Source organism: Rhinopithecus roxellana, chromosome 7 (genome assembly GCF_007565055.1).
Source record: "Rhinopithecus roxellana isolate Shanxi Qingling chromosome 7, ASM756505v1, whole genome shotgun sequence".
In the NCBI taxonomy this organism is placed as follows: domain Eukaryota; kingdom Metazoa; phylum Chordata; class Mammalia; order Primates; family Cercopithecidae; genus Rhinopithecus; species Rhinopithecus roxellana.
Window position 1 is genome coordinate 31,799,862 of NC_044555.1, and position 12,329 is coordinate 31,812,190.

A 12,329-nucleotide genomic window follows, 5' to 3' on the forward strand; every position below is an offset into this window, starting at 1 on the left:
ATCCTAGAAAGCAAATCAGTTTCCATATCAGTCCATCAGTCAGGAGGGTAAAGCTCTTTAACCAGAGGTTCTCTATCACTTGTTTGCTTGCACTTTTATTTTATCCTACTGAACAGTGATTTCCTAGCCTTGTCTTTTTTTCATACAAATATTTTTAAGAGAGAAATCTTTGAATTGGCTTGCATAGAATCTTAGAGGAAGCATGATGTAGAACTTTGGCACATGCTTGTAAATTAAATAATTTTTCAAGTAGTGGAGATGAATGAATGAGGCAGTCAAAGAAGAGAGACCATGTACAAAAGAAATACAAGACCTAATATATTAACATGTCAGTATATCTACCACCTCCCCACTGCTCTCATGCCCTCACTCCCAAGTGGAAAATTTTTCTCTTCTCTGAACTTTTCTACTTTCTTTTCTTTTCTTTTTTTTTTTTTTTTTTTTTTTTTTTCATGGACAGGGATCATTCCTCCTCTGAATGCATGGGCCCTGTGGAAAGAAAATTAATTTATTTACATATTCCCAAGGAAGCCCAAATGCCTGCTGTTGAGTTGCTGAATGAATACATTTTGTAAAAATGCTGTAGATAGTGAAGATCCTATATGGCTGTATCGCTCATCACAGAAGGAACATCGAAGCAGCATATTTTCTAAGATTATACTTCCTCTCCTTCATACATGCTTTTCATGTACCTTATTCTATTCAAAGAGAGGTAGGACAAGAAGCCCTTCTTTCAGTAGCCCGATCTTGCAGGAGTTTCCCAGCTAATCAGAATTTCAAGGAACACCAACAATGCCTCTGCTCTTTGCTCTTTTGAAGAGTTTTAACTGCTTACATTATTCTTCCACCACAGAGAAAACTCTTAGATTATATTAGAAGAAAGCATAATTTTAGACAGCTATTTGAAAACAATTTTACCTCCACAAAAGAAAAAGGAAAACCTCAATGGTAGCCAGTAGAGGTAGCAGAAAAAACATAATGCAACACTTCACCAATTTTATTAATTTATGCAATAAATACCTACTGAGTACAGATGCTCTTCGACTCATGATCAGGTTATGTCCAGATAAACCACATCCTAAGTCAAGGAGTATAATGAATGTGTATGGCTTTCATATTATAGTAAAATTGTAAAGTCAAAAAATTGTAGTTGAACCCATCGTAAATTGGGAACTGTCCATAATACTCTGTAATGTCCATAATACTTTGTGTGGGGAATCAAGCAAGAAAATAGTTCTGCCCTCAAATACTTATGGCCTGTTTCCAGAATCTAAAATTGAAAAGCACATATGGTACTAATGTTAAATAGTCCAATTCAATAAATTTCATCAGCATGAAAATACCAAAATAATTGTGTTTTTCTGGGCCAAATGTTGTACAAATACATCACTATTGTAAGGGACAAAAAGTAATAACTTTTCCTTACTCATTGCTAAATTCATGACTGTCTATTGGTCTGTTCTCACATTCCTATAAAGAACTACCTGAAGCTGGGTAACTTATATAGAAATTGAGTTTGACTCAAAGTTCTGCAGGCTGTACAGGTAGCATGGCTGGGAGCCCTCAGGAAACTTACAACTGTGGTGGAAGGTGAAGGGGGAGCAAGCACTGTCCTCACATGGCAGATCAGGGGAGAGAGACAGAGCAAAGGGGGGAAGTGCTTCACACTTTCAAACAACCAGATCTGATGAGGACTCATTCACTATTATGAGAACAGCAAAGAGAAAATCTGCCCCCATGATCCAATGACCTCCCACCAGGTTCCTCTCGCAACACTGAGGATTACAATTCAACATGCAATTTGGGTGGGGACACAGAGCCAAACCATATTATTCCCTTCCTGGCCCCTCTCAAATCTCGTGTCCTTCTCAGATTTCAAAACACAATCATGCCTTCCCAACAGTCCTTCAAAGTCTTAACTCATTCCAGCAGTAACTGAAAAGTCCAACTCCAAAGTCTCATCTGAGACAAGGCAAGTCCCTTCCACCTATGAGCTTGTAAAATAAAAAACAAGTTAGTTACTTCCAAGATACAATGGGAGTATAGATATTGCATAAATTCTCCTGTTCCAAAAGGGAGAAATTGGCCAAAACAAAGGGGCTACAGGACCCATGCAAGTCCAAAAGCCACCAGGGAAATCATTAAATCTTAAAGCTCTGAAATTATCTCCTTTGACTCCATGTCTCAAATCCAGGCCACACTGATGCAAGGGGTGGGTGCCTAAGACTTTGGGAGTTCATACCTCTGTGGTTTTGTAGGATACAGCTCTCTCAGATGCTTCCATGGGCTGGCATTGAGTGCCTTCATGTTTTCCAGGTGCATGATGCAAGCTGTAGGTGAATTTACCATTCTGGGATCAGGAGAACAGTGACCTTCTTCTTACAGCTCCACTAAGCAGTGCCCCAGGGGGGACTCTGTGTGGGGACTCCAACCCCACATTTCCCTTCCCCACTGACCTAGCAGAGGTTCTCCATGAGGACTCTGCCCCTACAGCAGACTTCTGCATGGACATCCAGACATTTCAATATATGCTCTGAAATCTAGGCACAGGCTCCCAAGGCTCAACTCTTTCCCTCTGTGTACCCACAGGCCCAAAGCTACATGGAAGCCACCAAGTCTTGGGGCTTGCACCCTTGGAAGCAATGTCTCAAGCTGTACCTTGGCCCTTTTTAGCCACGGCTGGAGCTGGAGCTGCCACAATGCAGAGTACCATGTCTGCCTGCACAGAGCAGAGGGGCCTGTGCAGTTTTTTCTTCTAGGCCTCCAGGTCTGTGATGAGAGGAACCATTTGTTTTTCTTCTAGGAAATGATTTTTTTTCTTCTAGGCCTCCAGGCCTGTGATGAGAGGATCTGCCATAAAATCTCTGAAATGCCAGAGGCATTTTCCCCATTGTCTTGGCTATTAACATTTGGTTCCTCTTTGCTTATGCAAATTGTTGCAGCAGGCTTGAATGCCTCCCCAGAATTTTTTTTTTTTTTTCTACCACGTGGTCAGGCTGCAAATTTTCCAAATTTTCATGCTCTGCTTTGCTTTTTAATGTAAGTTCCAATTTCAGACCATCTTTTCACAAATGCACATGAATGTATGCTATTAGAGGGAGTCAAGTCACATCTTGAATGATTTGCTGCTTACACATTTCTCCCACCAGATACCCTAAATCATCTCTCTCAAGTTCAAAGCTCCACAGATCCCTAGAACAGGGGCACAATGCCAGAAGTGTATTTGCTAAAAGCATAGCAAGAGTGACCTTTACTTCAGTTCCCAATAAGTTCCTCATGTCAATCTGAGACCTCAGCCTGGACTTTACTGTCCATATCACTATCAGCATTTCAATCACAACAATTTAACAAGTCTCTAGCAATAGCAAACTCTCTTTCATCTTCTTGTCTTCTTCTGAGTCCTCCAAACTGTTCCAACCTCTGCTGGTTACTCAGTATCAAAGTCGCTTCTACATTTTCAGGTATCTTTATAGCAATGCCCTACCTTGCTGGTACCAATTTTCTGTATTAATCCATTCTCACATTGCTATAAAGAACTACTTGAGACTGGGTAATTTATAAAGAGAAGAGTTTTATTTGACTCATAGTTCTGCAGGCTGTACAGGTAGCATGGCTGGAAGGCCTCAGTAAGCTTACAATCATGGCAGAAGGCAAATAAGAAGCAAGTACTGTCTTCATATGGTGGAGCAGGAGAGAGAGTGAAGGGGGAACTGCTATACACTTTCAAACAACTAGATCTCATGAGAACTCACTCACTATGACGAGAACAGCAAAGGGAAATATATTAGTCCCTTCTCACACTGCTATGAAGAAATACATGAAACTGGGTAATTTATAAAGGAAAGAGGTTCTATTGACTCATGGTTCTGCATGGCTGGAGAGACCTCAGGAAACTTATAATCATGGTAGAAGGGGAAGGAAACATGTCCTTCTTCACATGGTGGCAGGAGAGCGATATGTCAAGCAAAGTGGGGGAAAGCTCCTTAGAAAACCATCAGATCTCATTAGAGTTCACTCAGTATCACAAGAACACCATAGGATAACAAATTTATTTAGTAAGAGTTTTACATGACACAAGGCCTTCAGAAATGAAAAACCAACCCCCCACGGAGGCACAAAAGCTTATAAACCATCTTTTAAAAAATAATTTTTATTTTTATATTTTCAGATACAAAATTTCTCTGCTGACTGAACCACAGTTACTGCTTCTATTCACATTTCATTGGCCCAGGCAGGTAGAGGACTGCAGCTACTTTCAAGGACAATGGGACAATTCAATTCTATCAGATACCTGGAAGGAAGAGAACTGAACTACTTGTTTACAGCCTTAGTGATACACTTTCCAAAGCATATTTCAGAAAAGCTAGAAAGCTGAAAGTCTCCTAAAACCGTTAAAGTAATATCAGTGACAAGAAATTTGAAGAATTCAGTTTCAGGTGTCTTCAATGGGAAGTTTTAACAAATAGTCAACAAAGAAATTTTTTTCATCTGTTACAAATTCATCACAATATAACTGGCTAGACATATGCAAAGGATTAAAACTGGACCCCATACTTATACCACATATAAAAATTAACTCCAGATGGATTAAAGACTTAAATGTAAAACCCAAAACTATAGAAACCCTAGAAGAAAATCTAGGCAATATAATTCAGGACATAGGTACAGACAAAGATTTCATGATGAAAACACCAAAAGCGTTTGCAACAAAAGCAAAAATTGATGAACGAGACCTAACTAAACTAAAAAGCTTCTGCACAGTAAAAGAAACTATCAACAGAGTAATCAAACCACCTAGAGAATGGGAGAAAATTTTTGCAAACTATGCATGCAACAAAGGTATAATAGCCAGCATCTATAAGGAACTTAAACAAACTCACAAGAAAAACAAACAGCTCCATTAATAAGTGGGCAAAGGACATGAATAGACAAAAGAAGACATACATGCCCCCAACAATCATATGAGAAAAATACTCAACATCACTGATTAGAGAATGCAAATCAAAAACACAATAAGATACCATGTCACAGCAGTCAGAATGGCTATTATAAAAAGTTAATAAATGACAGATGTTGGCAAGGTTGTGGAGAAACAAAGAATACTTATACACTGTTGGTAGCAGTGTAAATTAACTCAACCATTGTGAAAGACAGTGTGGTGATTCCTCAAAGACCTAAAGACAGAAATATCATTTGCTGGGTATATACCCAAAGGAATATAAATTATCTTACCAGAAAGACACACGCACACAGAATTTTATTGCAGTACTATTCACTATAGCAAAAACATGGAATCAACCTAAATACCTATCAATGATAGACTGGATAAAGAAAATGTGGTACATATACACCATGGAATACTATGAAGCCATAAAAAAGAATGGAATCATGTCCTTTGCAGAGGCATGGATGGAGCTGGAGGCCATTATCCTTAGCAAACTAATGCAGGAACAGAAAACCAAACACTACATGTTCTCACTTACAAGTGAGAGGTAAATGATGAGAACACATGGACACATAGAGGGGAACAACACACACTGGGGTCTATTGGAGGGTGGAGGGTGGGAGGAGGGAGAGAATCAGGAAAAATAACTAATGAATACTAGGCTTAATACCTGGGTGATGAAGTAATCTGTATAGCAAACCCCCACGACATAAGTTTATCTATGTGACAAATCTGCATATGTACCCCTCAACTTAAATATTAAAAAAAAATGCCAATAAAAAAAATGGGGGAATATACTCTGAATTACCTTATAAGGCTAGCATAACCTTGATGTCTAAGATAATTCAAAGGAAATCCAAGAAATAATAATTAAAGGTAAATCTTATTCATTAATATAGATACAAATATCCTGGACAAAATATTACATTCAATCAAACAATATTTGAAAATACACCACATCAGGCTATAGTGTTTATATCCCAGGAATGAAAGCATAGTAAAACACGAGAAAACCAATTTATATAATCTACCACATTAACATATTAGAAAACATATATATGTATATATACACACATATATTGTATATATACTCATCTCGATAGATTTGGAAAAATCAATGCTATTTAACATCCATTATCTTTTTTTAATCATCTTTACTGAACAAGAGCAAATGCATTTTTGAAACATTTTTACTGAATAAGAGCAAACCTAAATCATACTCAATGGTAAATTCAGGTTCCAACTTTATCCCTGGAAGCAGAAGTAAGACAAGGATATCTCCTATCATTACATCCATCCTTTATTTTATCAGATGCCTTGGTCAGTAAAACAAACAAGAAAAAGAAATAAAAACTATTAGTCTAGGAAAGGAAGAATCATACTATCATTTTTCATGGATGACACAATGTGCATTTAGAAAATCAAGAAGAAGGCCGTTCCAAGATGGCCGAATAGGAACAGCTCCAGTCTACAGCTACCAGCGTAAGTGATGCAGAAGATGGGCGATTTCTGCTTTTCCAACTGAGGTACTGGGTTCATCTCACTGGGGCTTGTTGGACAGTGGGTGCAGCCCACTGAGTGTGAGCCAAAGCAGGGCAAAACATTGCTTCACCCGGGAAGGGCAAGGGGTCAGGGAATTCCCTTTTCTAGCCAAGGGAAGCTGTGACAGATGAAACCTGGAAAATCGGGTCACTCCCACCCTAATACTGCGCTTTTCCAATGGTCTTAGCAAACAGCACAGCAGGAGATTATATCCCACACCTGGCTCGGAGGGTCCCACACCCACGCAGCCTCGCTCATTGCTAGCACAGCAGCCTGAGATCGAACTGCAAGGCGGCAGTGAGGCTGGGGGAGGGGAACCCGCCATTGCTGAGGCTTCAGTAGGTAAACAAAGCAGCCGGGAAGCTCAAACTGGGTGGAGCCCACCACAGCTCAAGGAGGCCTACTTGCCTCTGTAGACTCTACCTCTGGGGGCAGGGCATAGCCGAATAAAAGGCAGCAAAAACCTCTGCAGACTTAAATGTCCCTGTCTGACAGCTTTGAAGAGAGTGGTGGTTCTCCCAGCACAGAGTTTGAGATCTGAGAACGGACAGACTGCTTCCTCAAGTGGGTCCCTGACCCTTGAGTAGCCTAACTGGGAGGCACCCCCCAGCAGGGGTAGACTCAATGGTAAATTCACAAGGCCATGTAACCTTCTGAGATGAAGCTTCTAGAGGAACGATCAGGCAGCAACTTTTGCTGTTCAGTAATATTCGCTGTTCTGAAGCCTCTGCTGCTGATACCCAGGCAAACAGGGTCTGGAGTGGACCTCCAACGAATTCCAACAGACCTGCAGCTGAGGGTCCTGACTGTTAGAAGGAAAACGAAAGGACATCCACAACAAAACTCCATTTGAACGTCACCATCATCAAAGACCAAAGGTAGATAAAACCACAAAGATGGGGATAAAACAGAGCAGAAAAGCTGAAAATCCTAAAAATCAGAGTGCCTCTCCCCCTCCAAAGGAACACAGCTCCTCGCCAGCAGTGGAACAAAGTGGGACAGAGAATGACTTTGATGAGCTGAGAGAAGAAGGCTTCAGATGATCAAACTTCTCTGAGCTAAAGGAGGAAGTTTGAAGCCATTGCAAAGAAGCTAAAAACCTTGAAAAATGATTAGACGAATGAATAACCAGTGTAGAGAAGTCCTTAAATGACCCGCCAGAGCTGAAAACCATGGCATGAGAACTATGTGATGAATGCACAAGCTTCAGTAGCCAATTCGATCCATGGGAAGAAAGGGTATCAGTGATTGAAGATGAAATGAATTAAATGAAGCAAGAAGAGAAGTTTAGAGAAAAAAGAGTAAAAAGAAATGAACAAAGCCTCCAAGAAATATGGGACTATGTGAAAAGACCAAATCTACATCTGATTGGTGTACCTGAAAGTGACAGGGAGAATGGAACCAATCTGGAAAATATTCTGCAGGATATTATCCAGGAGAACTTCCCCAACCTAGCAAGGCAGGCCAACATTCAAATTCAGGAAATACAGAGAATACCACAAAGATACTCCTTGAGAAAAACTACTCCAAGACAAACAATTGTCAGATTCACCAAAGTTGAAATGAAGGAAAAAATGTTAAGGGCAGCCAGAGAGAAAGGTTAGGTTACCCACAAAGGGAAGCCCATCAGACTAACAGTGGATCTCTCAGCAGAAACTCTCCAAGCCAGAAGAGAGTGGGGGCCAATATTCAACATTCTGAAAGAAAAGAATTTTCAACCCAGAATTTCGTATCCAGCCAAACTAAGCTTCATAAGTGAAGGAGAAATGAAATCCTTTACAGACAAGCAAATGCTGAGAGATTTTGTCACCAACAGGCCTGCCCTACAAGAGCTCCTGAAGAAAGCACTAAACATGGAAAGGAACAACCAGTACCAGCCACTGCAAAAACATGCCAAATTGTAAAGACTATCAATGCTAGGAAGAAACTGCATCAACTAACGAGCAAAATAACCAGCTAACATCATAATGACAGGATCAAATTCACACATAACAATACTAACCTTAAATGTAAATGGACTAAATACTCCGATTAAAAGACACAGACTGGCAAATTGGATAAAGACTCAACACCCATCAGTGTGCTGTATTCTGAAGACCCATTTCACGTGCAGAGACACACATAGGCTCAAAATAAAGAGATGGAGAAAGATCTACCAAACAAATGGAAAACAAAAAAAAAAAAAAACAGGGGTTGCAATCCTAGTCTCTGAGAAAACAGACTTTAAACCAACAAAGATCAAAAGACACAAAGAAGGCCATTACATAATGGTAAAGGGATCAAATCAACAAGAAGAGCTAACTATCCTAAATATATATGCACCCAATAATACAGGAGAACCCAGATTCATAAAGCAAGTCCTTAGAGACCTGCAAAGAGACTTAGACTCCCACACAATAATAATGGGAGACTTTAACACCCCACTGTCAACATTAGACAGATCAATGAGGCAGAAAGTTAACAAGGACATCCAGGAATTGAACTCAGCTCTGCACCAAGCGGACCTAATAGACATCTACAGAATTCTCCACCCCAAATCAACAGAATATACATTCTTCTCAGCACCACATCACACTTATTCCAAAATTGACCACATAGTTGGAAGTGAAGCACTCCTTGGAAAATGTAAAAGAATAGAAATTATAACAAACTGTCTCTCAGACCACAGTGCAATCAAACTAGAACTCAGGATTAAGGAACTCACTCAAAACCACTGAACTACATGGAAACTGAACAACCTGCTCCTGAATGACTATGGGGTACATAAAGAAATGAAGGCAGAAATAAAGATGTTCTTTGAAACCAATGAGAACAAAGATACAACATACCAGAATCTCTGGGACACATTTAAAGCAGTGTGTAGAGGAAAATTTATAGCACTAAATGCCCACAAGAGAAAGCAGGAATGATCTAAAATTGACACCCTAACATCACAATTAAAAGAACTAGAAAAGCAAGAGCAAACACATTCAAAAGCTAGCAGAAGGCAAGAAATAACTGATCAGAGCAGAACTGAAGGAGATAAAGACACAAAAAAACCTTCAAAAAATCAATGAAGCCAGGAGCTAGTTTTTTGAAAAGATCAACAAAATTGATAGACCGCTAGCAAGACTAATAAAGAAGAAAAGAGACAAGAATCAAATAGATGCAATAAAAAATGATAAAGGGGATATCACCACTGATCCCACAGAAATACAAACTACCATCAGAGAATACTATAAACACCTCTATGCAAAGAAACTAGAAAATCTGGAAGAAATGGATAAATTCCTGGACACATACACCCTCCCAAGACTAAACCAGGAAGAAGTTGAATCCCTGAATAGACCAATAACAGGCTCTGAAATTGAGGCAATAATTAATAGCCTACCAACTAAAAAATGTCCAGGACCAGACAGATTCACAGCCGAATTCTATCAGAGGTACAAGAAGGAGCTGGTACCATTCCTTTTGAAACTATTCCAATCAATAGAAAAAGAGGGAATCCTCCCTAACTCATATTATGAGGCCAGCATCATCCTGATACCAAAGCCTGGCAGAGACACAACAAAAAAAGAGAATTTTAGACCAATATCCCTGATGAACATCAATGCAAAAATCCTCAATAAAATACTGGCAAACCAAATCCAACAGCACATCAAAAAGCTTATCCACCATGATCAAGTGGGCTTCATCCTTGGGATGCAAGGCTGTTTCAATATATGCAAATAAATAAAGGTAATCCAGCCTATAAACAGAACCAAAGACAAAAACTACATGATTATCTCAACAGATGCAGAAAAGACCTTTGTCAAAATTCAACAGCCCTTCATGCTAAAAATTCTCAATAAATTAGTTATTGATGGGACATATCTCAAAATAATAAGAGCTATTTGTGACAAACCCACAGCCAATATCATACTGAATGGGCAAAAACTGGAAGCACTGGCACAAGACAGTGGTGCCCTGTCTCACCACTCCTATTCAACATAGTGTTGGAAGTTCTGGCCAGGGCAATCAGGCAAGAGAAAGAAATAAAGGGTATTCAATTAGGAAAAGAGGAAGTCAAATTGTCCCTGTTTGCAGATGACATGATTGTATATTTAGAAAACCCCATTGTCTCAGCCCAAAATCTCCTTAAGCTGATAAGCAACTTCAGCAAATTCTTAGGATGCAAAATCAATGTGCAAAAATCACAAGCATTCTTATACACCAATAACAGACAAACAGAAAGCCAAATCATGAATGAACTCCCATTCACAATAGCTTCAAAGAGAATAAAATACCTAGGAATCCAACTTAAAAGGGATGTGAAGGACCTCTTCAAGGAGAATTACAAACCACTACTCAATGAAACAAAAAAGGACAAAAACAAATGGAAGAACATCCCATGCTCATGGATAGGAAGAATCAGTGTCGCGAAAATGACCATACTGCCCAAGGTAATTTATAGATTCAATGCCATCTCCATCAAGCTACTAATGACTTTCTTCACAGAATTGGAAAAAAACTACTTTAAAGTTCATATGGAACCAAAAGAGCCTGCATTGCCATGAGAATCCTAAGCCAAAAGAACAAAGTTGGAGGCGTCAGGCTACCTGACTTCAAACTATACTACAAGGCTCCAGTAACCAAAACAGTATGGTACTGGTACCAAAACAGAGATATAGACCAATGGAACAGAACAGAGCCCTCAGAAATAATACCACACATCTACAACTATCTGATCTTTGACAAACCTGACAAAAACAAGAAATGGGGAAAAGATTCCCTATTTAATAAATGGTGCTGGGGAAAGTGGCTTGCCATATGTAGAAAGCTGAAACTGGATCCCTTCCTTACACCTTATAAAAAAAATTAATTCAAGATGGATTAAAGACTTACATGTTAGACCTAAAACCATAAAAACCCTAGAAGAAAACCTAGGTAATACCATTCAGGATATAGGCATGGACAAGGACTTCATGTCTAAAACATCAAAAGCAATGGCAAAGAAAGCCAAAATTGACAAATGGGATCTAATTAAACTAAAGAGCTTCTGCACAGCAAAAGAAACTACCACCAGAGTGAACAGGCAACTTACAGAATGGGAGAAAATTTTTGCAATCTACTCATGTGACAAAGGGCTAATATCCAGAATCTACAAAGAACTCAAACAAATTTAAAAGAAAAAAACAAACAACCCCATCAAAAAGTGGGCAAAGGATATGAACAGATACTTCTCAAAAGAAGACATTTATGCAGTCAACAGACACATGAAAAAATGCTCATCATCACTGGCCATCAGAAAAATGCAAATCAAAACCACAATGAGATACCATCTCACACCAGGTAGAATGGCAATCATTAAAAAGTCAGGAAACAACAGGTGTTGGAGAAGATGTGGAGAAATAGGAACACTTTTACACTGTTGGTGGAACTGTAAACTAGTTCCACCATTGTGGAAAACAGTGTGGCGATTCCTCAAGGATCTAGATCCAGACATACCATTTGATACAGCCATCCCATTACTTGGTATTCACTCAAGGGATTATAAATCATGCTGCTATAAAGACACATGCACATGTATGTTTATTGCGGCACTATTCACAATAGCAAAGACTTGGAACCAACCCAAATGTCCATCAATGATAGACTGGATTAAGAAAATGTGGCACATATACACCACGGAATACTATGCAGCCATTAAAAAGGATGAGTTCATGCCCTTTGTAGGGACATGGATGAAGCTGGAAACCATCATTCTCAGCAAACTATCGCAAGGACAAAAAACCAAACACTGCATCTTCTCACTCATAGGTGGAAATTGAACAATGAGAACACCTGGACACAGGAAGGGGAACATCACACACTGGGGCCTGTT